The following is a 13390-nucleotide window of genomic DNA, read 5'->3' on the forward strand; positions in this document are numbered from 1 at the left end:
CGTGCCCCATAGCAAGCACGTGTTGAAGACCAGATTTTGCCTTGGGCTAAGAACGTCAACTTCAGCCCATACTGCTTGCATGGACTCGCATGAGATGCTTTTTTGACATGCCAATCAAGTTTAAATCCTATTTAGATGCATAGGAGAGTTCTAATTTCGAAGAAATACAAAGCTTAAACAGTCTCCTCTCTCCAAAAGATTTCCTACTCAATAAAGATTCTATTTCCTAAAAGAAGTCGGAGTTTTCCCTAAGAAGTCTATATAAAGGAGGATCCATTCATTGTATATAGCATCTTGGCTTCTATTGTTTTCTCTCTCTCTAAGATTTCAAGTGCTCAAGATTTGTGTCAAGATTTAAGGAAGCCGTCCATGTTATTTGTTGACTAGTTTTTATCTCTAAACTCTTAATCTTGTTTTTACTTTTCATCATTCATATTGATTATGAAATTATTCTCAAGTTTAATTGAATTTTACTTAATTGTTATGTCGAACTAAACTCTCGCACTAGGGATTTGATGTAGCTTAATTTTTTTTCCAATTTATATTATTAGATTTACCTTTCTTTGTTCAAAGTATAATTTATTATTGAACTTAATGTTTCCAGGCAGAGTTTCTGTCCTGGATTGATTTATTTCATTAATCACTATCAGGAGAAGTGTTTTTGATATGAAAAGGTCATAAATTACATGAGAATAATAACTTGATGCGGAAGCTATATGGTTTGACTTATGGGGGTTTTCATAAGTTGACAACCTTAGGTTATGAATTCATAAACAAATAATAAAACTTAATGATTTAATTCGTGTTTTGATTGCGCTATTGAAAGATAGGTAATTAAATTAGGTTAAAATTGCTAACAATACATTGGGAGAGCTTGTTAGTGATTTTAGGGTTATTGCCCCCACTTGAACAATTAAAATTGATTATCAAACTAATAAAACAAATTGGATAGAATTAAGTGAAATCAAAATCCCTAGTAGTTTTTAATCCTTGATTTCTTTTTATCAAATATACCTTGCTTGATTTCTTTTTATTCTCTTTTATTTGTTTAAAGTTAATTTTTAAAAATAATTTCCCTTTTTACCGTTTAAATAATAGTATGTTAATATCATTTTGGTACTTGGTATACAGTCCTCGTGGAAACGATACTCTACTCATTCTTTATTACTTATTGCAATTTCATCCACTTGCGAAAAAGCCTATTAAGTTTTTGACGTCGTTGCCGGGGATTGGTGTTACCAATATCAATACTAATTACCATATTATTAATTTAGACATTTATTTTTAGTTCTACTTCACTTTTTCTATAAGAATATTTGAGGTGTTTATGCAAAGAAGATCTGGTAGAACTGAGCCCTTAGTCTTTGATCCTGAAATTGAAAAAACTTATTGTAGAAACAATGCTGCTAGAAGAGCACGAGAGAACGAACAAAGACAGCAAGCAGACATGGCTAATGAATTTGAAACAGAGGATGGACCTTTACTAGGAGAACATCAGATTATGCCACCACGGCCCAATAATAACAATAGAAGAATTCAACCTCCTATCCGCACCTTGTGAGATTACACAACTCCTTCTCTTAATGGAGCCACCTCAAGTATTGTGAATACTCAAATTTTGAGGCTCAAAAATCCTGTTTTTTCGGACTGTAAATAGTTCGGTCAGACCGGAGGCCATTCGGAAAAGTTCACCAAAAGTATGCCAATATGGTACTTGAAACGTCCAGAAAATTACGATGATCGCAGAACTGGTCCCGGAATATTTTTTGGAGGTACAGAACTCCCGAAAAAGCCTTTGGAACAAAAGACTAGCAAGTCCGCGGCGGCAGCGGCCGCCCTCCACGGCGGCAGCTGCTGCCCTCTGCGGCGGCAGCGGCCGCCCTCCGCGGTGGCAGAATCCGCCCTCCAGCCCGGATTTTCCCTATAAATTGGCCCCGAAACGACCTTTTTTACTAACTCAGTCTGTGTTGACGGACGCTCCTTCTCCCCTACGCTCCTTGCGATTCTTTTACTGCTTTTCTGCATTTAGTATAGATTTTTATTACTCTGCTATTGTGATATTTGGCCACTTAAAATAAATTAATTTTAATTAATATTCCCCAAACGAGGAGCTTAATCCGGAGTTTTCAAGCTGAAGCTAAGAAGCGGTCGCCGATTAACTCAGGTAAATAAACGAAACTCTGCTCGTTTAATTTTAGCATTTCATGCATATTCTTCTTCTACTCCAATTCTGAATTAAACTATTGCATAAATGCATTCACGTCATCAATTTGGCAAATAAACTGCCTTAATTAAATATGATTAAGCTTAAATGCCCGGTTAATTAATAATCGTGGTATTAAAGCCTAAATCCGACAATATTGGCTAAAATATCTGGTCAATCAATGACTATGTTATGATTGCCTTTATTTCGAACAGTCCGGCTTAAGTCCAATTAATCAATAATTGTGGTTAAATAGCCTTAATAAAACACGTTTTTCTTGGCAATAAATTGCCTACATTGCAATTCAATTGATCTCTTTTGGTAGACAAATTGCCTATAAGTAGATTAATCTTTTTTAGCGACAAATCGCTTAAATCGAAATTTTGGCTAAAAAGCCTTCAAATAATCACTTTTGGCTAAAAACCTTAAAATCAATCAATTTTGGCGACAATCGCCCAATCAACACCTTTTGGCAAACAAATTGCCTAAATCAACTCATTTTGGCTAAAAGCCTTAAATTAATCAATTTTGGCGATAATTGCCTAAATCACATCAATTTTTGGCAACAAATTGCCTAAATCAATCTTTTTGGCTAAAAGCCTTAAATCAACACTTTCGGCAACAAATGCCTAAAACATCAAATCAATCAATTCTTTGGCAAAATGCTTAAACAAAATGCACGAAGCATACACATACTCATGCATTAAGCATACCCATTCAAAGCCCTTTTAAAAAGGCCTATCGAACTACGTTGACTTTGATCTTCCATTCAAACGGAAGTACGTAGGCACGTTTGGGATTTAACCCCGAGCGGCAAGTCGAAATCACTCAAACATTTCATTGGTCCAATTACATCATTTACCTTGCAAAGCATTCTTTCATTGGTTAGTTTAATCAGCATGACATAGTCTCGGGATCCACATCGGGTTCGAAGATTGTGCCTTAAACATTGGGATAATTAATCTAGTAATTAGGTTAATTAAAATTGGAGTCAACTTAGGGTTTTTTCCTAGTTTACCCTAAAAATAATTAAATAAGGTGGCGACTCACACATTCATGTGCATTTCTGCCCTTAGTCATATGCTTTATATGCCTAATATTGTTGGGGGAGGGGTTCACAAGTATCACTAGGCCTAGGGTGGAAGCTAATAATTTTGAGATCAAACCTACAATTATTCAAATGCTTTCCACCTCAATTCAATATTGAGGCCTGCCTAGTGAAGATCCGAATGCCCATATCATAAATTTCCTAGAGATTTGCGATACATTCAAGCAAAACAGAGTTTCTAAGGATGCCATAAAATTGAGACTGTTTCCTTTCACTCTAAGGGATAAAGCACGATCTTGGTTACAATCATGCCCTGCTGAAAGTTTTACTACATGGGAGGATCCAGCTTAGAAATTTTTGGCGAAATTCTTTCCATCTTCAAAGACCAAAAAGCTTCGCAATGAGATAATGACTTTTGCCCATCATGATCAAGAAAGTTTGTATAAGGCTTGGGAGAGATTCAATGACCTATTGAGGAAGTGCCCACATTATAGCTTACCCAAGTGGTTACACGTACAAACTTTTTATAATGCATTGTCTCCTAACATAAAAATTACTTTAGATGCAGCTACTGGTGGATCTTTTGAAAGAAAGAAAATTGATAAGGCATATGATTTGATAAAAGAGATGGCAAGCAATAGCCATTATCAAAACAACTCTGAAAAGAAGAAGCCTGCAGGAGTTTATAAGATTGATGCCATTACCACACTCAATGCCAAAGTAGACAATATGGTAAGGAAGTTGGACTTATTAACTACTAACTTTGTTAATTCTATTGTGCAAGCATGTGATAGGTGTAATGGGCAATATGGGATTGGAGAGTGCATGTTAGATCCTTTGAATCTACAAACTTTGGAGCAAGTTAACTATGTGATGAATCAATGAAGGAAGAACTACTTATATTTTAACTCTTATGATAATAGGTTGAGGAATCATCCTAATCTTTCTTATGGGAATCCAAACAACGCCTTGAATGCACCACCAGGTTTTCCTTCTCAAGAGAAAAAGACTCATGATGATCTTCTCACTGCTCTCTCCAAATCTCATATGGACTTCATGAATGAAACTCGGAAAAATCACAAAATCCAACAAGCTGTGATAAGGAACTTAGAAATTCAATTAGGGTAGTTTGCTAACATGATGGCTTTTATACCACAAGGTATGTTACCTAGTAACACTGAGAAAAATCCCAAAGAACAAGTACAAGCTATCACTTTGAGGAATGGCAAACAATTGGAGGATCCACCCAGGATGGAGGAAGAAAAGAAAGAGCAGAAAAATATCCCCATCATTGACCTTAAAGAGAAAGAGGAATTACAGCCTTATGTTCCACCTGTTCCTTTTCCACAAAGGCTAAAGAAAGCACAAGATGACAAGAGTTTCCTCAAGTTTCTTAATGTTTTCAAAAAGATTCAAATAAACATCCCTTTTACTGAAGCCCTTGCTCAAATGTCCAGCTATGCAAAATTCTTGAAGGAAATCCTGAGCAAGAAAAGGAGATCGATGATCAAGGAACGGTAATGTTAACAGAGGAGTGTAGTGCAATCATTCAAAATAAATTGCCTCCAAAGTTAAAAGATCTAGGGAGTTTTTCTATTAGAAGACTCAGGTTCAAGCATTAATCTTATGTGTTTTGAAGTTTCAAGATGCTAGGGATGGGAGGGCTGAAACCAACAAGAATGTCTCTACAGTTAGTGGATAGATCAATCAAATACCCAAGAGGGATTATAAAAGATGTGCTCATCAAGATAGGTAAATTTATTTTTCCTGTTGATTTTGTTATTCTTAACATTGATGAGGATAGAGAAGGATCCTTAATCATTGGAAGACCTTTCCTTGCAATTGTAAGAGCATTGATTGATGTTTATGAAGCAAGTTAACCTTAAGGGTAGGTTAAGAGGAAGTTGTTTTTGACGTTCTTAAATCTTGTAAGCTCCCTATGGGTTGTAATGATTGCTTTAGAATCGATGCTATTGATGAACGTGTAAAAGACACCTTGAATGTTAAAAATAAATTGACCACTAATAAAAGTGACATTAATAATCAAAGCATCAAAGGTGAGAAAGAAAGTGAATCGCTGAAGCAAGAATTAAAACAACTCCCATCTCATTTGAACGATGCATTCTTAGGTGAGAATAATTCTTTTCCTGTTATTATTTCTTCTCACTTAACACTTGATCAAGAGAAAAGGTAGTTGTAGGTTCTAGGAAAGCATAAGAAAGCTTTAAGATGGTTAATTTTAGATTTTCAGGGAATAAGTCCAAGTGTGTGCATGCACAAGATTCTGATGGAAGAAGACTACAAACCTTCAATTGAGCATCAAAGGAGATTAAATCCAAACATGAAAGAAGTAGTAAAAGTTGAAACATAATGCTTTTGGATGCTAACATTATTTATCCAATTTCGGATAGTAGTTGGGTAAGCCCCGTTCAAGTTGTCCCAAATAAAGGAGGTATGACAGTTATTTCTAACGAAAATAATGAATTAATTCCTACTAGAACTGTCACAGGTTGGCGTGTGTGTATTGATTATCGAAAGTTGAACAAAGCAACACGCAAAGATCACTTCCTTTTACTTTTATTGATCAAATGCTTGAAATACTTGCAGGTTACCCTTACTATTGCTTTCTAAATGGTTATTCAGGGTATTTTCAAATACCTATAGCATCCGAGGATCAAGAAAAGACTGCTTTCACTTGCCCTTATGGTACTTTTACTTATAGGAGAATGCCTTTTGGGTTGTGCAATGCTCCTGCAACTTTTCAAAGGTGCATGATGTCCATATTTTCTGACATGGTTGAAAAATTCATTAAAATATTTATGGATGATTTTTCTGTGCTTGGTTCTTCTTTTGATTCTTATCTCTATAACCTTTCTCTAGTAATGCAGTGATGTGAGTACACTAACCTTATTTTGAATTGGGAAAAATATCGTTTTATGGTTAACGAAGGTATTGTCTTAAGGCATAAAATCTTAGAAAAAGGGATTGAAGTGGACAAGGCTAAGATAGAGGTAATTGAAAAGCTACCACCCCCAAATTCAGTAAAAGGAGTAAGGAGTTTTCTTGGTCATGCAGGTTTTTATAGGAGATTTATCAAGGACTTCACAAAAAATCACAAAATCTCTTTGTAATTTATTAGTTAAGGATGTTCCTTTTGATTTTAACAAAGAGTGTTTGAATGCTTTTAATAGGTTGAAGAAGGAATTGATTTCAGCTCTTATCATCGCTGCACCGGATTGGAGCCTACCTTTTGAACTCATGTGTGATGCTAGTGATCATGCCATAGGAGCTGTTCTTGGGCAAAGAAAAGAAAAGAAGTTGCATGTCATTTATTATGCTAGTTTCATATTAAATGATGCACAATTAAATTATGCCACCACTGAAAAAGAGCTTCTTGTTATTGTTTTTGCTTTTGATAAATTTAGAGCATATTTGATTGGAGCTAAAATAATAATTTACACTGATCACTCAGCTATTAAATATTTGTTAGAAAAGAAAGAGACAAAGCCTAGACTAATTCATTGGGTTCTCTTTTATAGGAATTTGATTTGGAGATTCGTGATAAAAAGGGAACCGAGAACCTTGTGGCTGATCACTTATCAAGGCTTGAGTTGGGGGAAGAAAGGCAAGCAGAGTTGTAAATTAATGAAAACTTCCCCTATGAACATCTTCTTCTTCTAGCAAATATACAAGCTCCATGGTATGCCGATATAGTTAACTAACTTGCTTGCAAGATTACTCCACCCAATCTTTCTTATCAACAAAAGAAAAAATTCTTTCATGATATTAAATATTACTATTGGGAGGAGCTTTTCTTATTCAAGGTTATTGTAGTGAACAACTCTTTAGATGATGTGTGCCAGAAGAAGAGATGGAAAGTGTTCTTCATTTCTATTATTCAATGGAATGAGGAGGTTGTAACATCCTCAACTTTGTAGTTCTTGCTGTTCTAGCTTTTTCGATGAATTCGGTTATCTGAATGAAAGGAAAACCTAAAATAATGGGAAACACTATATATTGAGGATGTTAATATTAATTAAATGGTAATTAATGTGATTACAAATCAATTTGAAAGATTAAAGGAAATCAAAAATGAGTTAAAGAGGAATGACTTCTCGTTAGGAGCAAGTAAGATGGTAGCACGTATTTTAGAAAGCGGTTTGTATTAGCCTAACTTATTTAATAATGTTTTTTACTTTGTTCGTCTTTGTGATCGCTGTCAAAGGTCAGGAAATACCTCCAAGAGACATGAGATGCTATTAAATAATATCCTTGAAGTGGAGATTTTTTATGTCTGGGCCTGGATTTCATGGGACCGTTTCCATCTTCTTATTCCAACCAATACATTCTAATAGTAGTAGATTATGTCTCCAAATGGGCGGAGGCTGTTGCTGTTCCCAGCAATGATGCCAAAAGTGTGATGAACTTCATTAAGAAATACATTTTCACTCGTCATGGTACTCCTAGAGCAATAATCACTGATGGAGGTAAGCATTTTTGTAATAAGTACCCAAATTCTCTTCTTTCAAAATATTGTGTTACTCATTGTGTAGGTAACCCATATCACCCTCAAACAAGGAGGTAACAAATAGGGAGATCAAGAAAATATTGGAAACTACAGTTGGTCAATCAAGGAAGGACTAGTCCAAGAAACTTGATGATGCATTTTGGGCATATAGTACTGCATTTAAAACACCAATAGGTATGTCTTCATATCGAATGGTCTATGGTAAGGCATGTCATTTACCTGTTGAGTTAGAACACAAGGCATATTGGGCAATCCAGTTTCTTAACTTTGATGCCAAAGAGGTTAGTAAAAAGAGGTTGCTTCAATTGAATATGATGGATGAAATGAGACTCCATGCTTATGAGAATGCCAAAATCTATAAAGATCGTACTAAACAGTGGCATGATAAGCACATTATTGTGAGCAATCTAAATGTAGGCCAACAGGTATTACTCTATAACTCTAAACTTCGTCTTTTTCCAGGGAAATTGCGCTTTAGGTGGTCTGGACCATTCACAATCAAAGAAATTTTTCCACATGGAGCAGTTGAAATAATGGATGAAAACCAACATTTCAAAGTCAATGCTCAACAATTAAAAGTTTACCAAAATGGAGACTTCGATCTAGTCAAAATCACTATAAATATTGCTTAATCTTGCCTAAATTGGGTCTAGTGCGTCGAGCTTAATAACGATAAACAAAAGCGCTTATGGAAGACAACCCATATTCTTTTCTCCAAACCCTCCTATTTGATTTATTTCTGTTACTTTTTTTTTTTTTATCATTCTCCTAAAATTTTTAATCATTCTTGTCTTTTTATTATTAGTCTAGTCCTTTCAGGTAAAAGTTGAGGCACGAGCTCTAGCACGCCCTAGCCGTGCTCATTAGCACCCGTGCCGTCAAAAGGTGCAAAATTTATCTTCCAGGTCCAGAGTCTAGCACGCCCAAGCCGTGTCAAGTAGCATGCCCGTGCCAGGTAAGACAATTTTTCTCACAAGTCAAAGGCTAGCACGGCCAAGCCGTGCCAGGTAGCACTCTCGAATATGTATGGCACAACCCAAGAGGGGGGGTGAATTGGGTTTTCTCAAAATAAAAAATTTAACTTTAAAATCAAAACTCTGAATTCTGATGCAGCGGAAAAATGATGCATTAGTGAGAGTAAGTTATTGTGATTAGAAGTTTCTCACAATGCTCTATTCAGAAAGTAGAAAGCTTTGCAAAGTGCAGTCAATTAGAACTGCTTCACAATGTCTTATTCAATTTTAAAACTTCTTTATAAAGGAAGGCTATTACGTTTAGAACATCCTCATAAAGTTTAGATAAATACAAAAGACTATGTGAGAGACAGTTATTAAATTCTCAACTGCTTCACAAAACTTAATCAAGATTAGAAAACTGATTAGAAACCCAAATAGTGAAATGTACTGAAAATAGAAGAACAGTTTAGAACTTGGTATTTTCATTATACAAAAGTCCAGAGTTCTAATGTTCAGTAATAGATAAAGCTTATTTCAGTTTAGAACATCAAACCTTTTAACAACTTTAGCATTTCTAAAATATAAACAAAAGTGTGAGTAAAATAGTATCAAGCAGAACTTTAGAAAATAAAAAGAGTAACATAGTGATTTATAGTGGTTCGGCACTAACTCGCCTACATCCACTTCCCAAGACTCATCTTGAGATCCTCAACTATGTTATCTCTTTTCAAGGTTAAGAGACAAACCAACAGTACAAGATAATAGATCAACTCCTAGATTTACCTTTGTCCCACTAGATTTTCAAAGGTTCTAGTTAACCTTAATCCTTTCTGTTTTTGGTAGAGAACAGAAACTCAAATCAAGACATTAGAATCTCTCTCATGGAGAAGGTCACTTGATAACCTATTTTGCAATAGCTTTTCACCAAAGCTATTAGACAAAAGTTTATCAAATAAAAACCTGTCTACTAAAGATTACAGAATCTAAATAGACAGACAGAAATACAAATATAAGCACAGGAAAAACAGTTTTTAAAATTAGAAAATCATTTTAGAAATCAAAACTGTTTTTCAAAAGAAGTTGTTATAAAATTTCTTTTCTTTTTTAAAGATAAAACGTAAAGTATTAAGATGAAAAGAAATAAAGGGGGTTGAGAATAAGTTTTGAGAGATAAAAAATATGATCAATGGACGAACACTCTCAAAAACTTTTTTCTCCCACGTCTTTTAAAGAAAAGACGCCTTTTATAGAGAGGGATAATAATCCCGTTTTTAGAAAGTAAAATCTCTTTTTCAAATCAGAATATTGACTTTCCATTTTTAGAAGATACAGAGATCTTTATTACCAAAAATTCTTTCGAAAATCTAACTTTCCTTTAACAATAAGATTTTCGAAAATAAAAGAAATCTTTTTCGAAATAAATATTTACCAAAAACGATTTAAGATAGAATCTCTTTCTTTTAGGTAAGAAGATAAAATCAAGATTTTGGATCTCTTTAAAAATTTGTTTCTGAAAATGAAGAGCATAAAAATCTTATTCGATTTATTCTTATTACCAAAATCGTTTGAACCAAATTCTCTTTAATTTAGGTAAGTGAATAAATTTCGAACCTTTATGAAGATAATTTTCAAAAAACTAAAATAAGCTTTTTTTAAGATATTTATTACAAAAAAGATTGATACAAGATCTCTTCCATTTTAGGTAAGATAATCAAGGAACGAAAAAAGCGTTTGATTTTTAAAGAGTTATTTTCAAAAAATCCTTTTGATAAAGAGAAAAGAAATTTGTTTTGTGCTTATAAATGGATGTTCTCTCTATCCTACAATGAATCCTAAAAATCTAACCACTAAGGTCTTCAATAGTCTTCATGATCCTTAAAATTGTAGGACTTTGCCTTGTTTATTTATTACCTTCCATATATAATCTGCATAAAAATATTATTAGCAAAAATAATATAATTTAAATTTATTTGTTTTGTTTCAATCATCAAAATCTCGAGATAAATATTTGACCCTTGAGCCAACATTCTCCCCCTTTTTGATGATGACAAAACCAATAAATTTATGAAATATAAAACATGTGCTCTCCTTAAATTTATGCATGTCAATAAAATATAAATTCTAAACATGACATATTTTCTATCATGAAGCAGGTTTAGAACATGTATAAAACTCCACCTGAGTTAGTGCAGTAAAACATATATGGGGACTTAGAATAGAAAGTAATTTTAGAAACTGATATTAGAACATACACATAGAAAGGAAAATTTTAAGTTCTAAAAATCAGAGCAATAAGAATAGAATAAAAACTGACATTAGAAATAAAACAGAAATCTTAAGTCTAACCTGTAGAGCATACGTTAGAACAAGAATCTAAGTTCTAAAAACTAACCAATCAGTCATCATGTAAAACATATAGCTCACAAAATAACACAGATTAGAAAATACTAAGCAATAAGATGTAAGCACTAAAGTTACCACATATTAGCAGAGTACTTAACCATCAAAATATCCTGTGTTCTCCTCCTTTTTGTCATCATACAAGAGGGTTAGTAAAGATCAGAGCAAAAACAGATAAAAAACACAACCAAAAAAAAAAAAACATTCACAAATTATAGATGGATAAAGTAAAAAAAATAAATCAGAGGGATTTGGGGTCATTCTAAGCCTTTCAGAACTTCTGAGATTTTGAGCAGGAGCGGTTTCAGTAGAACTTTCTGGACGCTTAGAAGAACGGTGCAGTGGAGGCTTGCTTCCATGAACTCTGTGTTTGCCAGCAGTGTACTTTACTCTCTTTGGCTTTTCTGAGGCAGGAGTGTAGGGTGTTCCCTTGACTTTCAGAGTAGCTAGCCTTCTTTCATTAATACTCTTCATTCTTTCTAAGGATTCAATGAGGGACTGATTGTGCTCAATCATAGCTTTGCTTTGTTTTATTGCCTCATCAAGTTCCTTATTGTGTTCTTCTATAAGCTCTTTTTCCATTTGGCCCAGCATAGCTTCTCTACTCATTTGAGCTGGTAAAAATTCAAATTCTTTTTTGCCTTGGCCTCAGTTTCCTTTTCTTCTTCACTCAATTCCAATTTCTCTGTCTCTATATCACTGGCATCCTCAATCTTTACAGTCTCTTCTTTCTCAGTCTTTTCAGAGTCCTTCTCTTCAGTCTTAACTTCCACTTTTTCTTTTTCTTCTTCTATTTCCTTTTCTGATTCTATTTCAATTCCAGCTACCGTCTCCTTTTTTTTCCTTTGTTTCTTCCTTCTCTTCTTCTTCCAATTTCTCTTCCTTTTCTTTCTTCTCTGCATCCTCCAACTTAACTTTCCCTTTTTCTTCTCTTCTCTTCGTTTTCCCAACTTCTTCTCCTTTTTCTCCTTTTTCTTTCTTTTCTTTTTCTTCTTCAATTCCTTTTTCTTTTTCTTCGTCTCCTTCTTCGTCTTTCAGTTTCAAAGACCCACTGTCTAGCTTTGAAACATTGTGACCCTCACTTTCATTTAACTTTACTTCCAAAAATTCAAACATAGGGGTGAGCACCATGCCATAGGGTAGTTTTTTAGGGCTATTCTGTATCTTATCAAAGATGGTGTGACAGAGATTGAAGGATTTCTTCTCAATTATATGCCACATTATGCACATCTCAACCTAATTCATATAAGTGAGCGAAGCACTCCTTGGGTAAATGTAGTGCACAATCAATTTATACAACCACTTCATACTGTCAGTTAAGTTTGAACATTCAATAACACCCTGTTTATCTGCAGAACCTTTCTTCACAATTTTCTTAACAAATTCTTCCTTTTTGTATCTGCTAACCTTAGAAATATCTTTGATTTTCGTTACCCTAGACCCAATGTTTGGTATATTGAAGATCTTGCTCAAGTCAGCGTAAGATAACGCTTTGATTTCACCTTCAATTTTTATAGAAATTGATTCTGACCCACTAGTTTTAAGAGAACCGTAAAACTCCTTAACCTCATTCTCATAACACGGTCTGTTCAAGGATAAAAAAATCCATCCATCCCTAGAACTCAAAGAGTTCCCTGAAGTTGAACTTGTCCTTCCCAAAGAACTTTCAGTCTATTACATAAGAACGCATAAGAGGGTATGGAAAAAGAATAGATTTACCTTTGGCGTGAGAACTAGCGACCTATTTTTTTAATTTTTCTATTTTTGCTTTTTCTTTCTTTGGTTCCTCAACAAATTTCTTCTGTTTTGACTCCTTCTGTTCATACTTCTTTGATAACCTTTTTAGAAGTTGAAGTTCTTGTTCCGTCAAAGAGTCTGAGGAGGAGGAGGTAGAACTCGATCCGGCCATTGTTAAGGTTTTAAAGCAAAAAGCATTTTGATAACCTTTTTAGAAGTTGAAGTTCTTGTTCCGTCAAAGAGTCTGAGGAGGAGGAGGTAGAACTCGATCCTGCCATTGTTAAGGTTTTAAAGCAAAAAGCATTTTATGGTTTTGTTGCAAGAGGGCAAGAGAGAAGACAAAGCAGTTTTTAATAGAGAAGCAAAAAACGATTAAGTTGAGAAATAATCTTTAGGAAACAGGGAAACACTTAAAGAAAAAGAAGTTAACAAGACAAAATAAAATTAAAAAAAAAACTGTTTTAGGGAAATTCAAACTGACTTAAAGAATTTAAAAAGAAAAATAATACCGCCAAAAC

At 34.2% G+C, this 13390-nt stretch overlaps 1 non-coding gene across 1 annotated transcript; it reads right to left on the minus strand.

Annotated features, from left to right (window-relative positions):
* Positions 1 to 3641: 3641 nt before the first annotated feature.
* LOC119371236 (small nucleolar RNA R71) lies at positions 3642 to 3748 on the minus strand. The gene has a single exon (XR_005178824.1). It is a non-coding gene; the product is annotated as a small nucleolar RNA R71 (small nucleolar RNA).
* Between the last annotated feature and the right edge of the window lie 9642 nt (positions 3749 to 13390).

This window comes from Jatropha curcas, chromosome 4 (genome assembly GCF_041381405.1).
Source record: "Jatropha curcas cultivar XTBG-Jc1 chromosome 4, XTBG_Jcur_1.0, whole genome shotgun sequence".
Classification (NCBI taxonomy): Eukaryota; Viridiplantae; Streptophyta; class Magnoliopsida; order Malpighiales; family Euphorbiaceae; genus Jatropha; species Jatropha curcas.